The sequence below is a fragment of the Ranitomeya imitator genome, unplaced genomic scaffold (assembly GCF_032444005.1).
Source record: "Ranitomeya imitator isolate aRanImi1 unplaced genomic scaffold, aRanImi1.pri SCAFFOLD_1207, whole genome shotgun sequence".
Classification (NCBI taxonomy): domain Eukaryota; kingdom Metazoa; phylum Chordata; class Amphibia; order Anura; family Dendrobatidae; genus Ranitomeya; species Ranitomeya imitator.
Genome location: NW_027194459.1, coordinates 60,216 through 85,935, shown reverse-complemented (window position 1 = coordinate 85,935; position 25,720 = coordinate 60,216). Strand labels below are relative to the sequence as shown.

Below are 25,720 nucleotides of genomic sequence, written 5' to 3'. Positions count from 1 at the left end.
CCATCCCTTTGGCGCTCCAGAGTGCAACTATTAGTGCAAGTCTGCAAATTGCCCCTTTAAAAAAAAAAAAGACAATCCCCCTGCCATGTGGTCTGCTGCTGTTCCAGCAGCAGACTGAAGACGGCGCCATTTTTCTCTGCCTTAGATAAGTCCAGAGCCCATTGTGACACGTGAGAGTTCCGGAGTCAATGGCTGAAGGCCCCATTGTGACAGCAGCAGCAGGTGAAGGTTCCGTGCATAGATTCTATCTACTGCAGGCAGGCAGGCAGGCAGCAGCAGCAGCGCACCCAGTTGGTCAAAAGCATTAGAATACTACTCACACAGTACAAGACAAAATAGACAAGACTAGCACATTCAAGATCATCACAGACACCATTTTTCCTTCTTTATTGAAATACATATCATACACCACATAATTAAAAGTCAGTGGTCCACAAGAGGGAGCCAATGTTTTACAAAGGAATTTGTGCATGCGGTCACAAATGTAGTATGTATGGCCGAACTACTCGTAGGATACTTCAATTTAAACACTTCATGCTGACAGACAGCAGGCAGGCAGGCAGGCAGGCAGGCAGGCAGGGGCCTAATTTTGTAGATGGCACAATATATTAGCAACACTGTTACAAAGGCCTCATTCGGGCCTACATCTTAACACACCTGTTGCAACCAGCAAAGATTGCTTGATTGCTTGATTGATTGATTGCATATTGGATGCAATCCAATGCTGAACATGCACAGGTGAAAGCAAGGCACAGGAAATGTTGCAAACGGTCCAGTGAAACTGAGCAAATTGCTACATTTGCCACCTGAAACGTGCTTCTTTGACCCTGAAAAGAATTCTCAGAAAGTGTTAAATGACAACTTGCTGGGCTGATTTCAATTCAATCTGTTTTTGGAAACCGGATCAGAGAAGGGGTGCACTGTTCCCGGAGATACTGCAATAACGGGTCAATGCGTGGAGTGGACAGAGCAAGCTCCATTTCCAGCTCCCTGTTCTAAAAATCCATTTAATATATGGTCCCCAAATAGGGGACGTATCAGATATTAAACTGATAAGAACAGATACTACACTTGATCTTAGCCAAAAGGCCGAGAAGCGATAGCCTGAAATGGTTTGCCACTCCAGACGCCCCATGGCCCACAACCAGGACTCACTGTGGAGAGAGCCCAAAAGATGATTGCCCAGGGGAAGACATTTTTTTTCTAAACTCTGGATGCCTTCTCAAATGGCAGTTCTGGTGTGTGTGGGGGCGTGTGGGGGGTGTGTGGGGGTGTGTGGGGGTGTGTTCAAGTTGGGCCCAACGCGTTTTTAAAAAATCTGCCTAACTCCGCCTAATCTGCATAACTCCGCCTGATCTGCATAACTCCGCCCATCTGAACACACCCTCCATCCCTTTGGCGCTCCAGAGTGCAACTATTAGTGCAAGTCTGCAAATTGCCCCTTTAAAAAAAAAAAAGACAATCCCCCTGCCATGTGGTCTGCTGCTGTTCCAGCAGCAGACTGAAGACGGCGCCATTTTTCTCTGCCTTAGATAAGTCCAGAGCCCATTGTGACACGTGAGAGTTCCGGAGTCAATGGCTGAAGGCCCCATTGTGACAGCAGCAGCAGGTGAAGGTTCCGTGCATAGATTCTATCTACTGCAGGCAGGCAGGCAGGCAGCAGCAGCAGCGCACCCAGTTGGTCAAAAGCATTAGAATACTACTCACACAGTACAAGACAAAATAGACAAGACTAGCACATTCAAGATCATCACAGACACCATTTTTCCTTCTTTATTGAAATACATATCATACACCACATAATTAAAAGTCAGTGGTCCACAAGAGGGAGCCAATGTTTTACAAAGGAATTTGTGCATGCGGTCACAAATGTAGTATGTATGGCCGAACTACTCGTAGGATACTTCAATTTAAACACTTCATGCTGACAGACAGCAGGCAGGCAGGCAGGCAGGCAGGCAGGCAGGGGCCTAATTTTGTAGATGGCACAATATATTAGCAACACTGTTACAAAGGCCTCATTCGGGCCTACATCTTAACACACCTGTTGCAACCAGCAAAGATTGCTTGATTGCTTGATTGATTGATTGCATATTGGATGCAATCCAATGCTGAACATGCACAGGTGAAAGCAAGGCACAGGAAATGTTGCAAACGGTCCAGTGAAACTGAGCAAATTGCTACATTTGCCACCTGAAACGTGCTTCTTTGACCCTGAAAAGAATTCTCAGAAAGTGTTAAATGACAACTTGCTGGGCTGATTTCAATTCAATCTGTTTTTGGAAACCGGATCAGAGAAGGGGTGCACTGTTCCCGGAGATACTGCAATAACGGGTCAATGCGTGGAGTGGACAGAGCAAGCTCCATTTCCAGCTCCCTGTTCTAAAAATCCATTTAATATATGGTCCCCAAATAGGGGACGTATCAGATATTAAACTGATAAGAACAGATACTACACTTGATCTTAGCCAAAAGGCCGAGAAGCGATAGCCTGAAATGGTTTGCCACTCCAGACGCCCCATGGCCCACAACCAGGACTCACTGTGGAGAGAGCCCAAAAGATGATTGCCCAGGGGAAGACATTTTTTTTCTAAACTCTGGATGCCTTCTCAAATGGCAGTTCTGGTGTGTGTGGGGGCGTGTGGGGGGTGTGTGGGGGTGTGTGGGGGTGTGTTCAAGTTGGGCCCAACGCGTTTTTAAAAAATCTGCCTAACTCCGCCTAATCTGCATAACTCCGCCTGATCTGCATAACTCCGCCCATCTGAACACACCCTCCATCCCTTTGGCGCTCCAGAGTGCAACTATTAGTGCAAGTCTGCAAATTGCCCCTTTAAAAAAAAAAAGACAATCCCCCTGCCATGTGGTCTGCTGCTGTTCCAGCAGCAGACTGAAGACGGCGCCATTTTTCTCTGCCTTAGATAAGTCCAGAGCCCATTGTGACACGTGAGAGTTCCGGAGTCAATGGCTGAAGGCCCCATTGTGACAGCAGCAGCAGGTGAAGGTTCCGTGCATAGATTCTATCTACTGCAGGCAGGCAGGCAGGCAGCAGCAGCAGCGCACCCAGTTGGTCAAAAGCATTAGAATACTACTCACACAGTACAAGACAAAATAGACAAGACTAGCACATTCAAGATCATCACAGACACCATTTTTCCTTCTTTATTGAAATACATATCATACACCACATAATTAAAAGTCAGTGGTCCACAAGAGGGAGCCAATGTTTTACAAAGGAATTTGTGCATGCGGTCACAAATGTAGTATGTATGGCCGAACTACTCGTAGGATACTTCAATTTAAACACTTCATGCTGACAGACAGCAGGCAGGCAGGCAGGCAGGCAGGCAGGCAGGGGCCTAATTTTGTAGATGGCACAATATATTAGCAACACTGTTACAAAGGCCTCATTCGGGCCTACATCTTAACACACCTGTTGCAACCAGCAAAGATTGCTTGATTGCTTGATTGATTGATTGCATATTGGATGCAATCCAATGCTGAACATGCACAGGTGAAAGCAAGGCACAGGAAATGTTGCAAACGGTCCAGTGAAACTGAGCAAATTGCTACATTTGCCACCTGAAACGTGCTTCTTTGACCCTGAAAAGAATTCTCAGAAAGTGTTAAATGACAACTTGCTGGGCTGATTTCAATTCAATCTGTTTTTGGAAACCGGATCAGAGAAGGGGTGCACTGTTCCCGGAGATACTGCAATAACGGGTCAATGCGTGGAGTGGACAGAGCAAGCTCCATTTCCAGCTCCCTGTTCTAAAAATCCATTTAATATATGGTCCCCAAATAGGGGACGTATCAGATATTAAACTGATAAGAACAGATACTACACTTGATCTTAGCCAAAAGGCCGAGAAGCGATAGCCTGAAATGGTTTGCCACTCCAGACGCCCCATGGCCCACAACCAGGACTCACTGTGGAGAGAGCCCAAAAGATGATTGCCCAGGGGAAGACATTTTTTTTCTAAACTCTGGATGCCTTCTCAAATGGCAGTTCTGGTGTGTGTGGGGGCGTGTGGGGGGTGTGTGGGGGTGTGTGGGGGTGTGTTCAAGTTGGGCCCAACGCGTTTTTAAAAAATCTGCCTAACTCCGCCTAATCTGCATAACTCCGCCTGATCTGCATAACTCCGCCCATCTGAACACACCCTCCATCCCTTTGGCGCTCCAGAGTGCAACTATTAGTGCAAGTCTGCAAATTGCCCCTTTAAAAAAAAAAAAGACAATCCCCCTGCCATGTGGTCTGCTGCTGTTCCAGCAGCAGACTGAAGACGGCGCCATTTTTCTCTGCCTTAGATAAGTCCAGAGCCCATTGTGACACGTGAGAGTTCCGGAGTCAATGGCTGAAGGCCCCATTGTGACAGCAGCAGCAGGTGAAGGTTCCGTGCATAGATTCTATCTACTGCAGGCAGGCAGGCAGGCAGCAGCAGCAGCGCACCCAGTTGGTCAAAAGCATTAGAATACTACTCACACAGTACAAGACAAAATAGACAAGACTAGCACATTCAAGATCATCACAGACACCATTTTTCCTTCTTTATTGAAATACATATCATACACCACATAATTAAAAGTCAGTGGTCCACAAGAGGGAGCCAATGTTTTACAAAGGAATTTGTGCATGCGGTCACAAATGTAGTATGTATGGCCGAACTACTCGTAGGATACTTCAATTTAAACACTTCATGCTGACAGACAGCAGGCAGGCAGGCAGGCAGGCAGGCAGGCAGGGGCCTAATTTTGTAGATGGCACAATATATTAGCAACACTGTTACAAAGGCCTCATTCGGGCCTACATCTTAACACACCTGTTGCAACCAGCAAAGATTGCTTGATTGCTTGATTGATTGATTGCATATTGGATGCAATCCAATGCTGAACATGCACAGGTGAAAGCAAGGCACAGGAAATGTTGCAAACGGTCCAGTGAAACTGAGCAAATTGCTACATTTGCCACCTGAAACGTGCTTCTTTGACCCTGAAAAGAATTCTCAGAAAGTGTTAAATGACAACTTGCTGGGCTGATTTCAATTCAATCTGTTTTTGGAAACCGGATCAGAGAAGGGGTGCACTGTTCCCGGAGATACTGCAATAACGGGTCAATGCGTGGAGTGGACAGAGCAAGCTCCATTTCCAGCTCCCTGTTCTAAAAATCCATTTAATATATGGTCCCCAAATAGGGGACGTATCAGATATTAAACTGATAAGAACAGATACTACACTTGATCTTAGCCAAAAGGCCGAGAAGCGATAGCCTGAAATGGTTTGCCACTCCAGACGCCCCATGGCCCACAACCAGGACTCACTGTGGAGAGAGCCCAAAAGATGATTGCCCAGGGGAAGACATTTTTTTTCTAAACTCTGGATGCCTTCTCAAATGGCAGTTCTGGTGTGTGTGGGGGCGTGTGGGGGGTGTGTGGGGGTGTGTGGGGGTGTGTTCAAGTTGGGCCCAACGCGTTTTTAAAAAATCTGCCTAACTCCGCCTAATCTGCATAACTCCGCCTGATCTGCATAACTCCGCCCATCTGAACACACCCTCCATCCCTTTGGCGCTCCAGAGTGCAACTATTAGTGCAAGTCTGCAAATTGCCCCTTTAAAAAAAAAAAAGACAATCCCCCTGCCATGTGGTCTGCTGCTGTTCCAGCAGCAGACTGAAGACGGCGCCATTTTTCTCTGCCTTAGATAAGTCCAGAGCCCATTGTGACACGTGAGAGTTCCGGAGTCAATGGCTGAAGGCCCCATTGTGACAGCAGCAGCAGGTGAAGGTTCCGTGCATAGATTCTATCTACTGCAGGCAGGCAGGCAGGCAGCAGCAGCAGCGCACCCAGTTGGTCAAAAGCATTAGAATACTACTCACACAGTACAAGACAAAATAGACAAGACTAGCACATTCAAGATCATCACAGACACCATTTTTCCTTCTTTATTGAAATACATATCATACACCACATAATTAAAAGTCAGTGGTCCACAAGAGGGAGCCAATGTTTTACAAAGGAATTTGTGCATGCGGTCACAAATGTAGTATGTATGGCCGAACTACTCGTAGGATACTTCAATTTAAACACTTCATGCTGACAGACAGCAGGCAGGCAGGCAGGCAGGCAGGCAGGCAGGGGCCTAATTTTGTAGATGGCACAATATATTAGCAACACTGTTACAAAGGCCTCATTCGGGCCTACATCTTAACACACCTGTTGCAACCAGCAAAGATTGCTTGATTGCTTGATTGATTGATTGCATATTGGATGCAATCCAATGCTGAACATGCACAGGTGAAAGCAAGGCACAGGAAATGTTGCAAACGGTCCAGTGAAACTGAGCAAATTGCTACATTTGCCACCTGAAACGTGCTTCTTTGACCCTGAAAAGAATTCTCAGAAAGTGTTAAATGACAACTTGCTGGGCTGATTTCAATTCAATCTGTTTTTGGAAACCGGATCAGAGAAGGGGTGCACTGTTCCCGGAGATACTGCAATAACGGGTCAATGCGTGGAGTGGACAGAGCAAGCTCCATTTCCAGCTCCCTGTTCTAAAAATCCATTTAATATATGGTCCCCAAATAGGGGACGTATCAGATATTAAACTGATAAGAACAGATACGGTTTCATCAGTATCAAAGCTCAAAAATAAAATTAATCGTATTAAACGACTTAAACATGAGTTCGACATCATCATTTTGAAACCACTTCTGTTAAAAATAAAATACAAATCACATCATATACATAATACAGAACACAATATCCCTATAGAATATCTTTATAAACAAAAACAAACTATCCTATTTGTACTCCTCAGGTAACCAAATGTCTCTATAGTCAAATATTATATCTTCCTGAATCATCACCATTTTTTTCCCTTTTTCCTTTCCCTTCTCTTTACTCCCAGTCTCTTTTTTTTCCTTTTTAACTCCCTCCTCCCAATACTCAAAAAAATCTTCCTCACCCTGAAACTCTATTTTTCCCATTGTCTTTTCCTTCTCTTTACACACAGTCTCCCTTTTCTCCTTTTGAATTATCTTCCGTTTCCATTTTTTATTAACTCTTTTCTCCGCACTTTCAACCTTTCTAACTTTGTCTTCATCTTTATCCATTATAAATCTCTCCTTAAGCTCCTCCATACATTCCCTTCTCTCGATTTCTTCATCTTCTTTCTTTTCCAAAACTCCTTCCATCTTCTCAAAAAGTTCAAAATTCACTGCTAAAGTTTTCTCTCTTTCCACATAACAAAACCCAAACTTCCCGTTTATCATAATTTTTCCTACCAACAACTCCTCATCTTCCTTTGTCCATACCAAAAAACGTCTTTTTCCATTCCATACACCAATAGTATTCAAAAAAATTTTCTGAAACTTTGCCTCCACATACTTTGTCTTCAAATAACTCAACACCTCTTCAGTGTCTACAAAAGGGTCATCCATACATACAACAACACTTCTTGGTTTTCCCATACATGATACCATCAGACCAATATCTCCAAAGTTTTCTCCATTCCACCACTTAAAGAAATCCAAACATTTACCTTCTGATTTTAAAGTCACGTCAAAGCTCCTTCTATATCTTGCTTCTTGCATACACAAAATATCTTCTTTCCAGATTGCTCCAAAATCCACAAAAAAGTCCATAATCCGCTTTTCATCCAACAAGACGTCCTCCATGCCTGGCTTTCGAAAGAACCGCAAGCAGCTCCTCTTCCTCCAGAACTCCATATCTCCAATGTTGCCCCAACAGCTATGTGTTGGAACAGTTGCCCACTACAGATGTAGTGGCAAGGGTGATCGCCTCTCGTTGCCCAGGGACTAAACCGACTCCCCAATAGCAGCAGGGGGGTGAAGCCACACTGTCAAATGCAGCGATCCCCCCAGGCCAAGGAGCCGGGTACCCTGGGCACCTTAGGCCAGACCAAGTACAGCAACAATTAAGCCACTGCACTTGATCTTAGCCAAAAGGCCGAGAAGCGATAGCCTGAAATGGTTTGCCACTCCAGACGCCCCATGGCCCACAACCAGGACTCACTGTGGAGAGAGCCCAAAAGATGATTGCCCAGGGGAAGACATTTTTTTTCTAAACTCTGGATGCCTTCTCAAATGGCAGTTCTGGTGTGTGTGGGGGCGTGTGGGGGGTGTGTGGGGGTGTGTGGGGGTGTGTTCAAGTTGGGCCCAACGCGTTTTTAAAAAATCTGCCTAACTCCGCCTAATCTGCATAACTCCGCCTGATCTGCATAACTCCGCCCATCTGAACACACCCTCCATCCCTTTGGCGCTCCAGAGTGCAACTATTAGTGCAAGTCTGCAAATTGCCCCTTTAAAAAAAAAAAAGACAATCCCCCTGCCATGTGGTCTGCTGCTGTTCCAGCAGCAGACTGAAGACGGCGCCATTTTTCTCTGCCTTAGATAAGTCCAGAGCCCATTGTGACACGTGAGAGTTCCGGAGTCAATGGCTGAAGGCCCCATTGTGACAGCAGCAGCAGGTGAAGGTTCCGTGCATAGATTCTATCTACTGCAGGCAGGCAGGCAGGCAGCAGCAGCAGCGCACCCAGTTGGTCAAAAGCATTAGAATACTACTCACACAGTACAAGACAAAATAGACAAGACTAGCACATTCAAGATCATCACAGACACCATTTTTCCTTCTTTATTGAAATACATATCATACACCACATAATTAAAAGTCAGTGGTCCACAAGAGGGAGCCAATGTTTTACAAAGGAATTTGTGCATGCGGTCACAAATGTAGTATGTATGGCCGAACTACTCGTAGGATACTTCAATTTAAACACTTCATGCTGACAGACAGCAGGCAGGCAGGCAGGCAGGCAGGCAGGCAGGGGCCTAATTTTGTAGATGGCACAATATATTAGCAACACTGTTACAAAGGCCTCATTCGGGCCTACATCTTAACACACCTGTTGCAACCAGCAAAGATTGCTTGATTGCTTGATTGATTGATTGCATATTGGATGCAATCCAATGCTGAACATGCACAGGTGAAAGCAAGGCACAGGAAATGTTGCAAACGGTCCAGTGAAACTGAGCAAATTGCTACATTTGCCACCTGAAACGTGCTTCTTTGACCCTGAAAAGAATTCTCAGAAAGTGTTAAATGACAACTTGCTGGGCTGATTTCAATTCAATCTGTTTTTGGAAACCGGATCAGAGAAGGGGTGCACTGTTCCCGGAGATACTGCAATAACGGGTCAATGCGTGGAGTGGACAGAGCAAGCTCCATTTCCAGCTCCCTGTTCTAAAAATCCATTTAATATATGGTCCCCAAATAGGGGACGTATCAGATATTAAACTGATAAGAACAGATACTACACTTGATCTTAGCCAAAAGGCCGAGAAGCGATAGCCTGAAATGGTTTGCCACTCCAGACGCCCCATGGCCCACAACCAGGACTCACTGTGGAGAGAGCCCAAAAGATGATTGCCCAGGGGAAGACATTTTTTTTCTAAACTCTGGATGCCTTCTCAAATGGCAGTTCTGGTGTGTGTGGGGGCGTGTGGGGGGTGTGTGGGGGTGTGTGGGGGTGTGTTCAAGTTGGGCCCAACGCGTTTTTAAAAAATCTGCCTAACTCCGCCTAATCTGCATAACTCCGCCTGATCTGCATAACTCCGCCCATCTGAACACACCCTCCATCCCTTTGGCGCTCCAGAGTGCAACTATTAGTGCAAGTCTGCAAATTGCCCCTTTAAAAAAAAAAAAGACAATCCCCCTGCCATGTGGTCTGCTGCTGTTCCAGCAGCAGACTGAAGACGGCGCCATTTTTCTCTGCCTTAGATAAGTCCAGAGCCCATTGTGACACGTGAGAGTTCCGGAGTCAATGGCTGAAGGCCCCATTGTGACAGCAGCAGCAGGTGAAGGTTCCGTGCATAGATTCTATCTACTGCAGGCAGGCAGGCAGGCAGCAGCAGCAGCGCACCCAGTTGGTCAAAAGCATTAGAATACTACTCACACAGTACAAGACAAAATAGACAAGACTAGCACATTCAAGATCATCACAGACACCATTTTTCCTTCTTTATTGAAATACATATCATACACCACATAATTAAAAGTCAGTGGTCCACAAGAGGGAGCCAATGTTTTACAAAGGAATTTGTGCATGCGGTCACAAATGTAGTATGTATGGCCGAACTACTCGTAGGATACTTCAATTTAAACACTTCATGCTGACAGACAGCAGGCAGGCAGGCAGGCAGGCAGGCAGGCAGGGGCCTAATTTTGTAGATGGCACAATATATTAGCAACACTGTTACAAAGGCCTCATTCGGGCCTACATCTTAACACACCTGTTGCAACCAGCAAAGATTGCTTGATTGCTTGATTGATTGATTGCATATTGGATGCAATCCAATGCTGAACATGCACAGGTGAAAGCAAGGCACAGGAAATGTTGCAAACGGTCCAGTGAAACTGAGCAAATTGCTACATTTGCCACCTGAAACGTGCTTCTTTGACCCTGAAAAGAATTCTCAGAAAGTGTTAAATGACAACTTGCTGGGCTGATTTCAATTCAATCTGTTTTTGGAAACCGGATCAGAGAAGGGGTGCACTGTTCCCGGAGATACTGCAATAACGGGTCAATGCGTGGAGTGGACAGAGCAAGCTCCATTTCCAGCTCCCTGTTCTAAAAATCCATTTAATATATGGTCCCCAAATAGGGGACGTATCAGATATTAAACTGATAAGAACAGATACTACACTTGATCTTAGCCAAAAGGCCGAGAAGCGATAGCCTGAAATGGTTTGCCACTCCAGACGCCCCATGGCCCACAACCAGGACTCACTGTGGAGAGAGCCCAAAAGATGATTGCCCAGGGGAAGACATTTTTTTTCTAAACTCTGGATGTCTTCTCAAATGGCAGTTCTGGTGTGTGTGGGGGCGTGTGGGGGGTGTGTGGGGGTGTGTGGGGGTGTGTTCAAGTTGGGCCCAACGCGTTTTTAAAAAATCTGCCTAACTCCGCCTAATCTGCATAACTCCGCCTGATCTGCATAACTCCGCCCATCTGAACACACCCTCCATCCCTTTGGCGCTCCAGAGTGCAACTATTAGTGCAAGTCTGCAAATTGCCCCTTTAAAAAAAAAAAAGACAATCCCCCTGCCATGTGGTCTGCTGCTGTTCCAGCAGCAGACTGAAGACGGCGCCATTTTTCTCTGCCTTAGATAAGTCCAGAGCCCATTGTGACACGTGAGAGTTCCGGAGTCAATGGCTGAAGGCCCCATTGTGACAGCAGCAGCAGGTGAAGGTTCCGTGCATAGATTCTATCTACTGCAGGCAGGCAGGCAGGCAGCAGCAGCAGCGCACCCAGTTGGTCAAAAGCATTAGAATACTACTCACACAGTACAAGACAAAATAGACAAGACTAGCACATTCAAGATCATCACAGACACCATTTTTCCTTCTTTATTGAAATACATATCATACACCACATAATTAAAAGTCAGTGGTCCACAAGAGGGAGCCAATGTTTTACAAAGGAATTTGTGCATGCGGTCACAAATGTAGTATGTATGGCCGAACTACTCGTAGGATACTTCAATTTAAACACTTCATGCTGACAGACAGCAGGCAGGCAGGCAGGCAGGCAGGCAGGCAGGGGCCTAATTTTGTAGATGGCACAATATATTAGCAACACTGTTACAAAGGCCTCATTCGGGCCTACATCTTAACACACCTGTTGCAACCAGCAAAGATTGCTTGATTGCTTGATTGATTGATTGCATATTGGATGCAATCCAATGCTGAACATGCACAGGTGAAAGCAAGGCACAGGAAATGTTGCAAACGGTCCAGTGAAACTGAGCAAATTGCTACATTTGCCACCTGAAACGTGCTTCTTTGACCCTGAAAAGAATTCTCAGAAAGTGTTAAATGACAACTTGCTGGGCTGATTTCAATTCAATCTGTTTTTGGAAACCGGATCAGAGAAGGGGTGCACTGTTCCCGGAGATACTGCAATAACGGGTCAATGCGTGGAGTGGACAGAGCAAGCTCCATTTCCAGCTCCCTGTTCTAAAAATCCATTTAATATATGGTCCCCAAATAGGGGACGTATCAGATATTAAACTGATAAGAACAGATACTACACTTGATCTTAGCCAAAAGGCCGAGAAGCGATAGCCTGAAATGGTTTGCCACTCCAGACGCCCCATGGCCCACAACCAGGACTCACTGTGGAGAGAGCCCAAAAGATGATTGCCCAGGGGAAGACATTTTTTTTCTAAACTCTGGATGCCTTCTCAAATGGCAGTTCTGGTGTGTGTGGGGGCGTGTGGGGGGTGTGTGGGGGTGTGTGGGGGTGTGTTCAAGTTGGGCCCAACGCGTTTTTAAAAAATCTGCCTAACTCCGCCTAATCTGCATAACTCCGCCTGATCTGCATAACTCCGCCCATCTGAACACACCCTCCATCCCTTTGGCGCTCCAGAGTGCAACTATTAGTGCAAGTCTGCAAATTGCCCCTTTAAAAAAAAAAAAGACAATCCCCCTGCCATGTGGTCTGCTGCTGTTCCAGCAGCAGACTGAAGACGGCGCCATTTTTCTCTGCCTTAGATAAGTCCAGAGCCCATTGTGACACGTGAGAGTTCCGGAGTCAATGGCTGAAGGCCCCATTGTGACAGCAGCAGCAGGTGAAGGTTCCGTGCATAGATTCTATCTACTGCAGGCAGGCAGGCAGGCAGCAGCAGCAGCGCACCCAGTTGGTCAAAAGCATTAGAATACTACTCACACAGTACAAGACAAAATAGACAAGACTAGCACATTCAAGATCATCACAGACACCATTTTTCCTTCTTTATTGAAATACATATCATACACCACATAATTAAAAGTCAGTGGTCCACAAGAGGGAGCCAATGTTTTACAAAGGAATTTGTGCATGCGGTCACAAATGTAGTATGTATGGCCGAACTACTCGTAGGATACTTCAATTTAAACACTTCATGCTGACAGACAGCAGGCAGGCAGGCAGGCAGGCAGGCAGGCAGGGGCCTAATTTTGTAGATGGCACAATATATTAGCAACACTGTTACAAAGGCCTCATTCGGGCCTACATCTTAACACACCTGTTGCAACCAGCAAAGATTGCTTGATTGCTTGATTGATTGATTGCATATTGGATGCAATCCAATGCTGAACATGCACAGGTGAAAGCAAGGCACAGGAAATGTTGCAAACGGTCCAGTGAAACTGAGCAAATTGCTACATTTGCCACCTGAAACGTGCTTCTTTGACCCTGAAAAGAATTCTCAGAAAGTGTTAAATGACAACTTGCTGGGCTGATTTCAATTCAATCTGTTTTTGGAAACCGGATCAGAGAAGGGGTGCACTGTTCCCGGAGATACTGCAATAACGGGTCAATGCGTGGAGTGGACAGAGCAAGCTCCATTTCCAGCTCCCTGTTCTAAAAATCCATTTAATATATGGTCCCCAAATAGGGGACGTATCAGATATTAAACTGATAAGAACAGATACTACACTTGATCTTAGCCAAAAGGCCGAGAAGCGATAGCCTGAAATGGTTTGCCACTCCAGACGCCCCATGGCCCACAACCAGGACTCACTGTGGAGAGAGCCCAAAAGATGATTGCCCAGGGGAAGACATTTTTTTTCTAAACTCTGGATGCCTTCTCAAATGGCAGTTCTGGTGTGTGTGGGGGCGTGTGGGGGGTGTGTGGGGGTGTGTGGGGGTGTGTTCAAGTTGGGCCCAACGCGTTTTTAAAAAATCTGCCTAACTCCGCCTAATCTGCATAACTCCGCCTGATCTGCATAACTCCGCCCATCTGAACACACCCTCCATCCCTTTGGCGCTCCAGAGTGCAACTATTAGTGCAAGTCTGCAAATTGCCCCTTTAAAAAAAAAAAAGACAATCCCCCTGCCATGTGGTCTGCTGCTGTTCCAGCAGCAGACTGAAGACGGCGCCATTTTTCTCTGCCTTAGATAAGTCCAGAGCCCATTGTGACACGTGAGAGTTCCGGAGTCAATGGCTGAAGGCCCCATTGTGACAGCAGCAGCAGGTGAAGGTTCCGTGCATAGATTCTATCTACTGCAGGCAGGCAGGCAGGCAGCAGCAGCAGCGCACCCAGTTGGTCAAAAGCATTAGAATACTACTCACACAGTACAAGACAAAATAGACAAGACTAGCACATTCAAGATCATCACAGACACCATTTTTCCTTCTTTATTGAAATACATATCATACACCACATAATTAAAAGTCAGTGGTCCACAAGAGGGAGCCAATGTTTTACAAAGGAATTTGTGCATGCGGTCACAAATGTAGTATGTATGGCCGAACTACTCGTAGGATACTTCAATTTAAACACTTCATGCTGACAGACAGCAGGCAGGCAGGCAGGCAGGCAGGCAGGCAGGGGCCTAATTTTGTAGATGGCACAATATATTAGCAACACTGTTACAAAGGCCTCATTCGGGCCTACATCTTAACACACCTGTTGCAACCAGCAAAGATTGCTTGATTGCTTGATTGATTGATTGCATATTGGATGCAATCCAATGCTGAACATGCACAGGTGAAAGCAAGGCACAGGAAATGTTGCAAACGGTCCAGTGAAACTGAGCAAATTGCTACATTTGCCACCTGAAACGTGCTTCTTTGACCCTGAAAAGAATTCTCAGAAAGTGTTAAATGACAACTTGCTGGGCTGATTTCAATTCAATCTGTTTTTGGAAACCGGATCAGAGAAGGGGTGCACTGTTCCCGGAGATACTGCAATAACGGGTCAATGCGTGGAGTGGACAGAGCAAGCTCCATTTCCAGCTCCCTGTTCTAAAAATCCATTTAATATATGGTCCCCAAATAGGGGACGTATCAGATATTAAACTGATAAGAACAGATTTTTTTTTTTTTTTTTTTTTTTTTTTTTCTCCCTCAGATGGGGAATTTCACGGTCTAGAAATCCAAAACCGAAGAAACATACCCAAACAGCTGTGTCAAAATTGAAACACAAAAAGCCGTTCCCATCATCATCGGAAAAATCTTTCTTTTTTCAAAATACATATTTACATAACAAAAGAACAAATCAAGAAGTATTAACAAAATATCTCCACTTTTTAACCTTCCAAATTCCTTCCGCATCCACCTCCCCCTTCCTTTTCTTATCCCACAAAAAACAAACATATATCTTCCCCAAAATCACCTTCACGGTATTTCTAACCTCAATATTCTTCCTCTTGAACACATGCACATTTCTCACATCCCATAACACTTCCTTTATACATGCAAGCATTAACCACAACACTCTCTCCTTCACTCCATCACACAACCCTAAACCAAACATGAACAACTCAAAGGATAAAAAATTCACACCACACAGTTCTTTGCACAAAGGACCCATTCTTCCAATCACATCTCTAGCGTACTGACAATTCCAGAACACATGTATTACACTTTCACACCCACCACAACCTTCTCTCGGACACCTCTCACTCCTCACTAAACCCCTATTTCTCTGAAACTCTCTTACTGGTAACACTCCATGCAATGACTGCCACACAATCTCACTCTGTCTGTTTGTCATACCATCCATCCGTACTTTCTTCCACACCTTTTGTACATCAGCTCCTCTAACCATATTGATATCACACTCTATCTCTCTACACTCAATCATTCTATACACAGCCTTCTTCCTTTCCACTAGTCTTACATCCACATCACACAACTCATACTTCACCAAAAACTTATAAACCCACACATACCATACAGGAACCTCAAAAGCAACCGGACACCTCAAATCCCTTTCTCTCCATTTTAACTTAAACAGATACGCTCCAAATAAATACCTACACATAGATGAAAATTTCCCATCCGCCCTTATCACTTTCAGCACATACACAACAATATTCACACCAAAAAAAACTTCCAAATTTGGAAAACCCAACCCACCTTTCTCCAATCTCTTCACCAAAATTTCTCTCCTAGCCCTCTCCATCTTTGAATTCCATAAAAACACAAACAGAATCCTATTCAAACTCCTCACACACATATACCCTGGTGGAAACACTACTGCTACATACAAAAAAATCGGCAACACCACACTCTTTATAACTAAGATCTTTCCAAAAAACGTAAGGTTTCTCAACCTCCAAAAACACAGCTTCCGCTCAACCTTCTCTTTCGCATCATTCCAACTTTCCTTCCCATCCAACTTCTCTGAAAACTTCACACCCAATATTTTAATAGGCCCATTAACCACATTCACTCCAACATCCCTACTTAAAACACCATTTCCAAATACCTTACACTCACTCTTTTCCCAATTAACCTTAAATGCAGACGCACCACAAAAAAAGGACAATAATAACTTCACCCGCCTCACCGAACATTCTGAATCGCACAATACACACACATCATCCATATAACCACTAACTTTCCACTCTCTACCCCCTCCTCCTGGCACTTGCACGCCCCTAACCACCTTATCTTTCCTCAGCATACACAACAAAGGCTCAATTGCACAAATAAAGGCCACAGGTGACAAAGGACACCCTTGACGAACCCCTGAAAAGACATTCACTCTCCTTCCCACATAACCATTCATCAAAACACAACTGTAAATATCCTTATATAAACTCCTCACTCTCCCAACAAAATCAGCTGGAAAACCCATTCTTAGCAACACACTAAACAAAAACCCATGCGATAATCTATCATACGCCTTCTCAAAATCTAAACTCAACAAAAACGCACTCTTCTTTCGCCCCATACAGTCCCATAGACAATCTCTTAGCATACACACACAATCATGTATACGCCTCCCAGGTACCGCACAACACTGTTCATCCCCAATCACACTCTCTATCACATCACGCATCCTATTCGCCATTAATTTTGCATAGATTTTATAATCACAGTTTAATAACGTTATCGGCCTCCAATTCCTCAAACTCTTCAAATCCCCCTTTTTAGGTATCAACACAACCATTCCCGCACGCATACTCTCAGCCACCTCCATATTTAACCACATATACTTACACACCTCCACAAAGTCATTACCAATCACATCCCACATCACTCGATAAAACTCTACTGGGAGACCATCCTCCCCTGGCGTCTTATTTAGCGCCATACTATTCATCACCTTCCACACCTCATCACTAGTCACCTCACACATCACACTCTCCCTTTCCGTCTCAGACAACTTACTTTCTAACATATTTAACACATCACTCTCCAAACCCTCATCCCTCCACTTCACTGCATACAACTCCTCATAGAACTTAGCCACCTCTTCACACATATCCTCACCACTCACTTCTCTTCCATCCTCCCCATTCAGCACACTCATACTCTGTTTCTTCCCAAACACCTTTTTAAAGAAAAAACGTGAACATTTCTCATCATGTTCCATTTTGTCAATTTTTGCTCTAAAAACTATACTCCTCCCTTTCTCTAACAAAAAGTCATTAATTTCCTTTTTCACCTGTAATATCTCTTCTTCCACTTCCATTCCTCCTTCCCTCAACTTATACAATACACTCAAACGTGCATTCAATTTAACAAAATTCTCTCTTTTAATAGCTGCACACTTATACCCTAAACTTTTAAAGAATATTTTTGTTTGTCTCTTCACCCAATCCCACCAAACACAAACATTCCCAAAACCATTTTTACGCTTACACCACCCTTCATACCGTCTTGCATACTCCTTTCTCACATCTTCACTCTCTAACAACTTCACATTTAACTTCCACAACCCTTTCCCAAACACTCCACCAACCTTTATATCCACCTCACACTTCATACACACATGATCAGAAAACAAAACATTTTCTTGCTTATAATCAACAGCAGTTATATTTTTTGAAATAAAGCAATAATCCAACCTAGATTGCACCCTTCCACTCTCAGAAAAAAAAGTATTCAACACAGGACTCACACTACACACACGCTGCATATCACCCAGATCAAAATCACTCACTAACTCCAACAAAGCCTTCCCTGACACATCCACATTCACTTTCCCCACATCACAATTCATATCCCCCACAACCACTACAGGCATCCTCCCTGGAACAAAAAGCTTAACTTTTTCAAATAAAGCTTTACGCTCATTCTTATCAACCGGCGCATAAATATTAATAACACAAAACTTTACATTCCTATACTCAAAATTAGCCAAAATACACCTCCCTACCTCAATCACCAGATAATCATTCAAAACCACCTCTCTCCCTTTAACCAATATTCCCACCCCATCATTCTTATTACATGCACTCCCTGACCACACAGACGCACCATAAGACCATTCATCCCCTTTCACACCATCCACTACCCCACACTCTTGTAAACAAAAAATAGATGCATTTTGCATAGCTAAAAACTCAAAAATTGCAGCTCTCCTAACTTTACTTTTAAACACTCTAACATTTTGTGAAATTATGGTAAACCCCATATTTACAAAATCCACACTTCAACTAACTACACAGAAAATAAAAGCCTTTGGCCTAAGCCAAAGCTCACAAGAGAAAAAAAACAACACATTTAGTGCAGTATATGGTAACACTATCCAGCATCACCACTATCCTCCTCCACCATCTGAATTGAACAACAAGTGTCTGACCCACTGATCTCACCACCCTCAGTCCTCCTTCTTGCAGGGCCAATCTTTCTCTGAGGAGTACTACTCTCCACCTCCTCATCATCTCCATCATCCTCCCGCCGGCTCTTTTTTGCAGCTCTATCGTCATCTGACTCAAACTCCTCAATATGTTCAGGATTAGACAAATGCTCAGGGCTATCCACCTCCGAAATTTGCGCATCGCTCTCCGCGGCGTCCATTGCCTCACTAAAGGTCATTATTTCAGGCAACTGCCCCTGCACTTCCATTTCAGGAAGATGCGCCTCCACCTCTGCAGCTGCCCTCCAAAACTCCTTCTCTTCCCTCCTCCACTCTTTTTCCTTCTTTTTCTTCTTCTTTTCCTCCTTTTTCTCCTCTTTCTCTGCCCTAGAACATGGCCTCAGACTCACACTCTCTGAATCTGGAGGGGGCATGGCTCTACTCGCACTCCGCCTCCTTCTCTCTTCCTCCTCCCTCTCAAACCTTGCAACTTCTTTTACAACTTTTGCCCTTTCCCTCCTGGCCAACTCTTCCTCCATTTGCTCCTTGTCGGACCGTCTGGGTGCACTCATGGGACAGTCCTTGTACATATGCGTACTACTCCCACAGACATCACAGGTCTTAGGCAAAGGACATTGGTTAGCGGTATGCCCCTCTTTCCTGCAGTTTCGACAGCACTGTCCTTTAGTACACTCTGCCTGTACATGTCCAAAACAAAAGCATCTCCTACAAAAACGAGGCTGTCCTGGGTAGGTCAAAAAACCTCTGTGACCTGCCACAGAGAAATTTGCAGGGGGGTGCCTGAAACCACCCACACAGTCAGGGTCCCTCTTCAATTTCACACGATAAACATATTTACAGTTAAAGATTCCTAAAATGTTCACCTGCCGTTCTCCTACTTTCACATAGTCACAATACTGTGAGAGAAAACTCTGCAACAAAGCAGGATCTGTGAAGGGGTTATACACAGTTACAGTCACCTCTTTTTCCTGCAGACCAAACAACGGTATCCAGCCAACTCCTTCCAGAAGAGGATCCTCAGCATTGCCTCGAAGCCACTCGAACACATTCAGGCAAACATTTTGGTCCACAAAAGTCACATCGTAGTTACCTTGTCGAGGAAACTCGTTACAGCTGAAGATCTCCTCACGCTTTGCTCCAGCCTTTTCCTCAATAAGATCCCGGATCATGAAAACGACGTTGTTCTTGGTTCCATTGCTCGGGTCCACGGTCAACCGGATGGTGTTCTTCACGAAATTCATGATGCAGAACTGTCGGTATATCCTACCACAGGAAATAGAAGAAGTACTCCCACAAGGGAAGTCACAGGGAAACGGCCTATAGCCGGGGGATCGCAACCGGATGCAAGAGGACTAAGCCGACTCCCCAATAGCAGCAGGGGGGTGAAGTCCCACCAGAGGTGAGACGATCCCCCCAGGCCAAGGAGCCGGGTACCCCAAGCACCTCTCAGCCAAGACCAGGGCAATAAACCCTGATCTTAGCCAAAAGGCCGAGAAGCGATAGCCTGAAATGGTTTGCCACTCCAGACGCCCCATGGCCCACAACCAGGACTCACTGTGGAGAGAGCCCAAAAGATGATTGCCCAGGGGAAGACATTTTTTTTCTAAACTCTGGATGCCTTCTCAAATGGCAGTTCTGGTGTGTGTGGGGGCGTGTGGGGGGTGTGTGGGGGTGTGTGGGGGTGTGTTCAAGTTGGGCCCAACGCGTTTTTAAAAAATCTGCCTAACTCCGCCTAATCTGCATAACTCCGCCTGATCTGCATAACTCCGCCCATCTGAACACACCCTCCATCCCTTTGGCGCTCCAGAGTGCAACTATTAGTGCAAGTCTGCAAATTGCCCCTTTAAAAAAAAAAAAGACAATCCCCCTGCCATGTGGTCTGCTGCTGTTCCAGCAGCAGACTGAAGACGGCGCCATTTTTCTCTGCCTTAGATAAGTCCAGAGCCCATTGTGACACGTGAGAGTTCCGGAGTCAATGGCTGAAGGCCCCATTGTGACAGCAGCAGCAGGTGAAGGTTCCGTGCATAGATTCTATCTACTGCAGGCAGGCAGGCAGGCAGCAGCAGCAGCGCACCCAGTTGGTCAAAAGCATTAGAATACTACTCACACAGTACAAGACAAAATAGACAAGACTAGCACATTCAAGATCATCACAGACACCATTTTTCCTTCTTTATTGAAATACATATCATACACCACATAATTAAAAGTCAGTGGTCCACAAGAGGGAGCCAATGTTTTACAAAGGAATTTGTGCATGCGGTCACAAATGTAGTATGTATGGCCGAACTACTCGTAGGATACTTCAATTTAAACACTTCATGCTGACAGACAGCAGGCAGGCAGGCAGGCAGGCAGGCAGGCAGGGGCCTAATTTTGTAGATGGCACAATATATTAGCAACACTGTTACAAAGGCCTCATTCGGGCCTACATCTTAACACACCTGTTGCAACCAGCAAAGATTGCTTGATTGCTTGATTGATTGATTGCATATTGGATGCAATCCAATGCTGAACATGCACAGGTGAAAGCAAGGCACAGGAAATGTTGCAAACGGTCCAGTGAAACTGAGCAAATTGCTACATTTGCCACCTGAAACGTGCTTCTTTGACCCTGAAAAGAATTCTCAGAAAGTGTTAAATGACAACTTGCTGGGCTGATTTCAATTCAATCTGTTTTTGGAAACCGGATCAGAGAAGGGGTGCACTGTTCCCGGAGATACTGCAATAACGGGTCAATGCGTGGAGTGGACAGAGCAAGCTCCATTTCCAGCTCCCTGTTCTAAAAATCCATTTAATATATGGTCCCCAAATAGGGGACGTATCAGATATTAAACTGATAAGAACAGATTTTTTTTTTTTTTTTTTTTTTCTCCCTCAGATGGGGAATTTCACGGTCTAGAAATCCAAAACCGAAGAAACATACCCAAACAGCTGTGTCAAAATTGAAACACAAAAAGCCGTTCCCATCATCATCGGAAAAATCTTTCTTTTTTCAAAATACATATTTACATAACAAAAGAACAAATCAAGAAGTATTAACAAAATATCTCCACTTTTTAACCTTCCAAATTCCTTCCGCATCCACCTCCCCCTTCCTTTTCTTATCCCACAAAAAACAAACATATATCTTCCCCAAAATCACCTTCACGGTATTTCTAACCTCAATATTCTTCCTCTTGAACACATGCACATTTCTCACATCCCATAACACTTCCTTTATACATGCAAGCATTAACCACAACACTCTCTCCTTCACTCCATCACACAACCCTAAACCAAACATGAACAACTCAAAGGATAAAAAATTCACACCACACAGTTCTTTGCACAAAGGACCCATTCTTCCAATCACATCTCTAGCGTACTGACAATTCCAGAACACATGTATTACACTTTCACACCCACCACAACCTTCTCTCGGACACCTCTCACTCCTCACTAAACCCCTATTTCTCTGAAACTCTCTTACTGGTAACACTCCATGCAATGACTGCCACACAATCTCACTCTGTCTGTTTGTCATACCATCCATCCGTACTTTCTTCCACACCTTTTGTACATCAGCTCCTCTAACCATATTGATATCACACTCTATCTCCCTACACTCAATCATTCTATACACAGCCTTCTTCTTTTCCACTAGTCTTACATCCACATCACACAACTCATACTTCACCAAAAACTTATAAACCCACACATACCATACAGGAACCTCAAAAGCAACCGGACACCTCAAATCCCTTTCTCTCCATTTTAACTTAAACAGATACGCTCCAAATAAATACCTACACATAGATGAAAATTTCCCATCCGCCCTTATCACTTTCAGCACATACACAACAATATTCACACCAAAAAAAACTTCCAAATTTGGAAAACCCAACCCACCTTTCTCCAATCTCTTCACCAAAATTTCTCTCCTAGCCCTCTCCATCTTTGAATTCCATAAAAACACAAACAGAATCCTATTCAAACTCCTCACACACATATACCCTGGTGGAAACACTACTGCTACATACAAAAAAATCGGCAACACCACACTCTTTATAACTAAGATCTTTCCAAAAAACGTAAGGTTTCTCAACCTCCAAAAACACAGCTTCCGCTCAACCTTCTCTTTCGCATCATTCCAACTTTCCTTCCCATCCAACTTCTCTGAAAACTTCACACCCAATATTTTAATAGGCCCATTAACCACATTCACTCCAACATCCCTACTTAAAACACCATTTCCAAATACCTTACACTCACTCTTTTCCCAATTAACCTTAAATGCAGACGCACCACAAAAAAAGGACACTAATAACTTCACCCGCCTCACCGAACATTCTGAATCGCACAATACACACACATCATCCATATAACCACTAACTTTCCACTCTCTACCCCCTCCTCCTGGCACTTGCACGCCCCTAACCACCTTATCTTTCCTCAGCATACACAACAAAGGCTCAATTGCACAAATAAAGGCCACAGGTGACAAAGGACACCCTTGACGAACCCCTGAAAAGACATTCACTCTCCTTCCCACATAACCATTCATCAAAACACAACTGTAAATATCCTTATATAAACTCCTCACTCTCCCAACAAAATCAGCTGGAAAACCCATTCTTAGCAACACACTAAACAAAAACCCATGCGATAATCTATCATACGCCTTCTCAAAATCTAAACTCAACAAAAACGCACTCTTCTTTCGCCCCATACAGTCCCACAGACAATCTCTTAGCATACACACACAATCATGTATACGCCTCCCAGGTACCGCACAACACTGTTCATCCCCAATCACACTCTCTATCACATCACGCATCCTATTCGCCATTAATTTTGCATAGATTTTATAATCACAGTTTAATAACGTTATCGGCCTCCAATTCCTCAAACTCTTCAAATCCCCCTTTTTAGGTATCAACACAACCATTCCCGCACGCATACTCTCAGCCACCTCCATATTTAACCACATATACTTACACACCTCCACAAAGTCATTACCAATCACATCCCACATCACTCGATAAAACTCTACTGGGAGACCATCCTCCCCTGGCGTCTTATTTAGCGCCATACTATTCATCACCTTCCACACCTCATCACTAGTCACCTCACACATCACACTCTCCCTTTCCGTCTCAGACAACTTACTTTCTAACATATTTAACACATCACTCTCCAAACCCTCATCCCTCCACTTCACTGCATACAACTCCTCATAGAACTTAGCCACCTCTTCACACATATCCTCACCACTCACTTCTCTTCCATCCTCCCCATTCAGCACACTCATACTCTGTTTCTTCCCAAACACCTTTTTAAAGAAAAAACGTGAACATTTCTCATCATGTTCCATTTTGTCAATTTTTGCTCTAAAAACTATACTCCTCCCTTTCTCTAACAAAAAGTCATTAATTTCCTTTTTCACCTGTAATATCTCTTCTTCCACTTCCATTCCTCCTTCCCTCAACTTATACAATACACTCAAACGTGCATTCAATTTAACAAAATTCTCTCTTTTAATAGCTGCACACTTATACCCTAAACTTTTAAAGAATATTTTTGTTTGTCTCTTCACCCAATCCCACCAAACACAAACATTCCCAAAACCATTTTTACGCTTACACCACCCTTCATACCGTCTTGCATACTCCTTTCTCACATCTTCACTCTCTAACAACTTCACATTTAACTTCCACAACCCTTTCCCAAACACTCCACCAACCTTTATATCCACCTCACACTTCATACACACATGATCAGAAAACAAAACATTTTCTTGCTTATAATCAACAGCAGTTATATTTTTTGAAATAAAGCAATAATCCAACCTAGATTGCACCCTTCCACTCTCAGAAAAAAAAGTATTCAACACAGGACTCACACTACACACACGCTGCATATCACCCAGATCAAAATCACTCACTAACTCCAACAAAGCCTTCCCTGACACATCCACATTCACTTTCCCCACATCACAATTCATATCCCCCACAACCACTACAGGCATCCTCCCTGGAACAAAAAGCTTAACTTTTTCAAATAAAGCTTTACGCTCATTCTTATCAACCGGCGCATAAATATTAATAACACAAAACTTTACATTCCTATACTCAAAATTAGCCAAAATACACCTCCCTACCTCAATCACCAGATAATCATTCAAAACCACCTCTCTCCCTTTAACCAATATTCCCACCCCATCATTCTTATTACATGCACTCCCTGACCACACAGACGCACCATAAGACCATTCATCCCCTTTCACACCATCCACTACCCCACACTCTTGTAAACAAAAAATAGATGCATTTTGCATAGCTAAAAACTCAAAAATTGCAGCTCTCCTAACTTTACTTTTAAACACTCTAACATTTTGTGAAATTATGGTAAACCCCATATTTACAAAATCCACACTTCAACTAACTACACAGAAAATAAAAGCCTTTGGCCTAAGCCAAAGCTCACAAGAGAAAAAAAACAACACATTTAGTGCAGTATATGGTAACACTATCCAGCATCACCACTATCCTCCTCCACCATCTGAATTGAACAACAAGTGTCTGACCCACTGATCTCACCACCCTCAGTCCTCCTTCTTGCAGGGCCAATCTTTCTCTGAGGAGTACTACTCTCCACCTCCTCATCATCTCCATCATCCTCCCGCCGGCTCTTTTTTGCAGCTCTATCGTCATCTGACTCAAACTCCTCAATATGTTCAGGATTAGACAAATGCTCAGGGCTATCCACCTCCGAAATTTGCGCATCGCTCTCCGCGGCGTCCATTGCCTCACTAAAGGTCATTATTTCAGGCAACTGCCCCTGCACTTCCATTTCAGGAAGATGCGCCTCCACCTCTGCAGCTGCCCTCCAAAACTCCTTCTCTTCCCTCCTCCACTCTTTTTCCTTCTTTTTCTTCTTCTTTTCCTCCTTTTTCTCCTCTTTCTCTGCCCTAGAACATGGCCTCAGACTCACACTCTCTGAATCTGGAGGGGGCATGGCTCTACTCGCACTCCGCCTCCTTCTCTCTTCCTCCTCCCTCTCAAACCTTGCAACTTCTTTTACAACTTTTGCCCTTTCCCTCCTGGCCAACTCTTCCTCCATTTGCT

General features: G+C 44.3%; 9 non-coding genes and 2 pseudogenes across 9 annotated transcripts; all 11 read right to left on the bottom strand.

The window, feature by feature from the left end:
* Positions 1-910: 910 nt before the first annotated feature.
* LOC138655104 (U2 spliceosomal RNA) lies at positions 911-1,101 on the bottom strand. The gene has a single exon (XR_011316684.1). It is a non-coding gene; the product is annotated as a U2 spliceosomal RNA (small nuclear RNA).
* Positions 1,102-2,297: 1,196 nt separating this feature from the next.
* LOC138655103 (U2 spliceosomal RNA) lies at positions 2,298-2,488 on the bottom strand. Its single transcript, XR_011316683.1, has one exon. It is a non-coding gene; the product is annotated as a U2 spliceosomal RNA (small nuclear RNA).
* A 1,195-nt stretch (positions 2,489-3,683) lies between these two features.
* On the bottom strand, positions 3,684-3,874 carry LOC138655102 (U2 spliceosomal RNA). Its single transcript, XR_011316682.1, has one exon. It is a non-coding gene; the product is annotated as a U2 spliceosomal RNA (small nuclear RNA).
* Positions 3,875-5,070: 1,196 nt separating this feature from the next.
* LOC138655101 (U2 spliceosomal RNA) lies at positions 5,071-5,261 on the bottom strand. Its single transcript, XR_011316681.1, has one exon. It is a non-coding gene; the product is annotated as a U2 spliceosomal RNA (small nuclear RNA).
* Positions 5,262-6,457: 1,196 nt separating this feature from the next.
* LOC138655115 (U2 spliceosomal RNA) lies at positions 6,458-6,643 on the bottom strand. Its single transcript, XR_011316694.1, has one exon. It is a non-coding gene; the product is annotated as a U2 spliceosomal RNA (small nuclear RNA).
* Positions 6,644-9,167: 2,524 nt separating this feature from the next.
* LOC138655100 (U2 spliceosomal RNA) lies at positions 9,168-9,358 on the bottom strand. Its single transcript, XR_011316680.1, has one exon. It is a non-coding gene; the product is annotated as a U2 spliceosomal RNA (small nuclear RNA).
* A 1,196-nt stretch (positions 9,359-10,554) lies between these two features.
* Positions 10,555-10,745, bottom strand: LOC138655099 (U2 spliceosomal RNA). The gene has a single exon (XR_011316679.1). It is a non-coding gene; the product is annotated as a U2 spliceosomal RNA (small nuclear RNA).
* Positions 10,746-11,941: 1,196 nt separating this feature from the next.
* Positions 11,942-12,132, bottom strand: LOC138655096 (U2 spliceosomal RNA). Its single transcript, XR_011316677.1, has one exon. It is a non-coding gene; the product is annotated as a U2 spliceosomal RNA (small nuclear RNA).
* Positions 12,133-13,328: 1,196 nt separating this feature from the next.
* On the bottom strand, positions 13,329-13,519 carry LOC138655095 (U2 spliceosomal RNA). Its single transcript, XR_011316676.1, has one exon. It is a non-coding gene; the product is annotated as a U2 spliceosomal RNA (small nuclear RNA).
* Positions 13,520-14,715: 1,196 nt separating this feature from the next.
* Positions 14,716-14,942, bottom strand: LOC138655124 (U2 spliceosomal RNA; annotated as a pseudogene).
* Positions 14,943-21,308: 6,366 nt separating this feature from the next.
* Positions 21,309-21,528, bottom strand: LOC138655122 (U2 spliceosomal RNA; annotated as a pseudogene).
* Between the last annotated feature and the right edge of the window lie 4,192 nt (positions 21,529-25,720).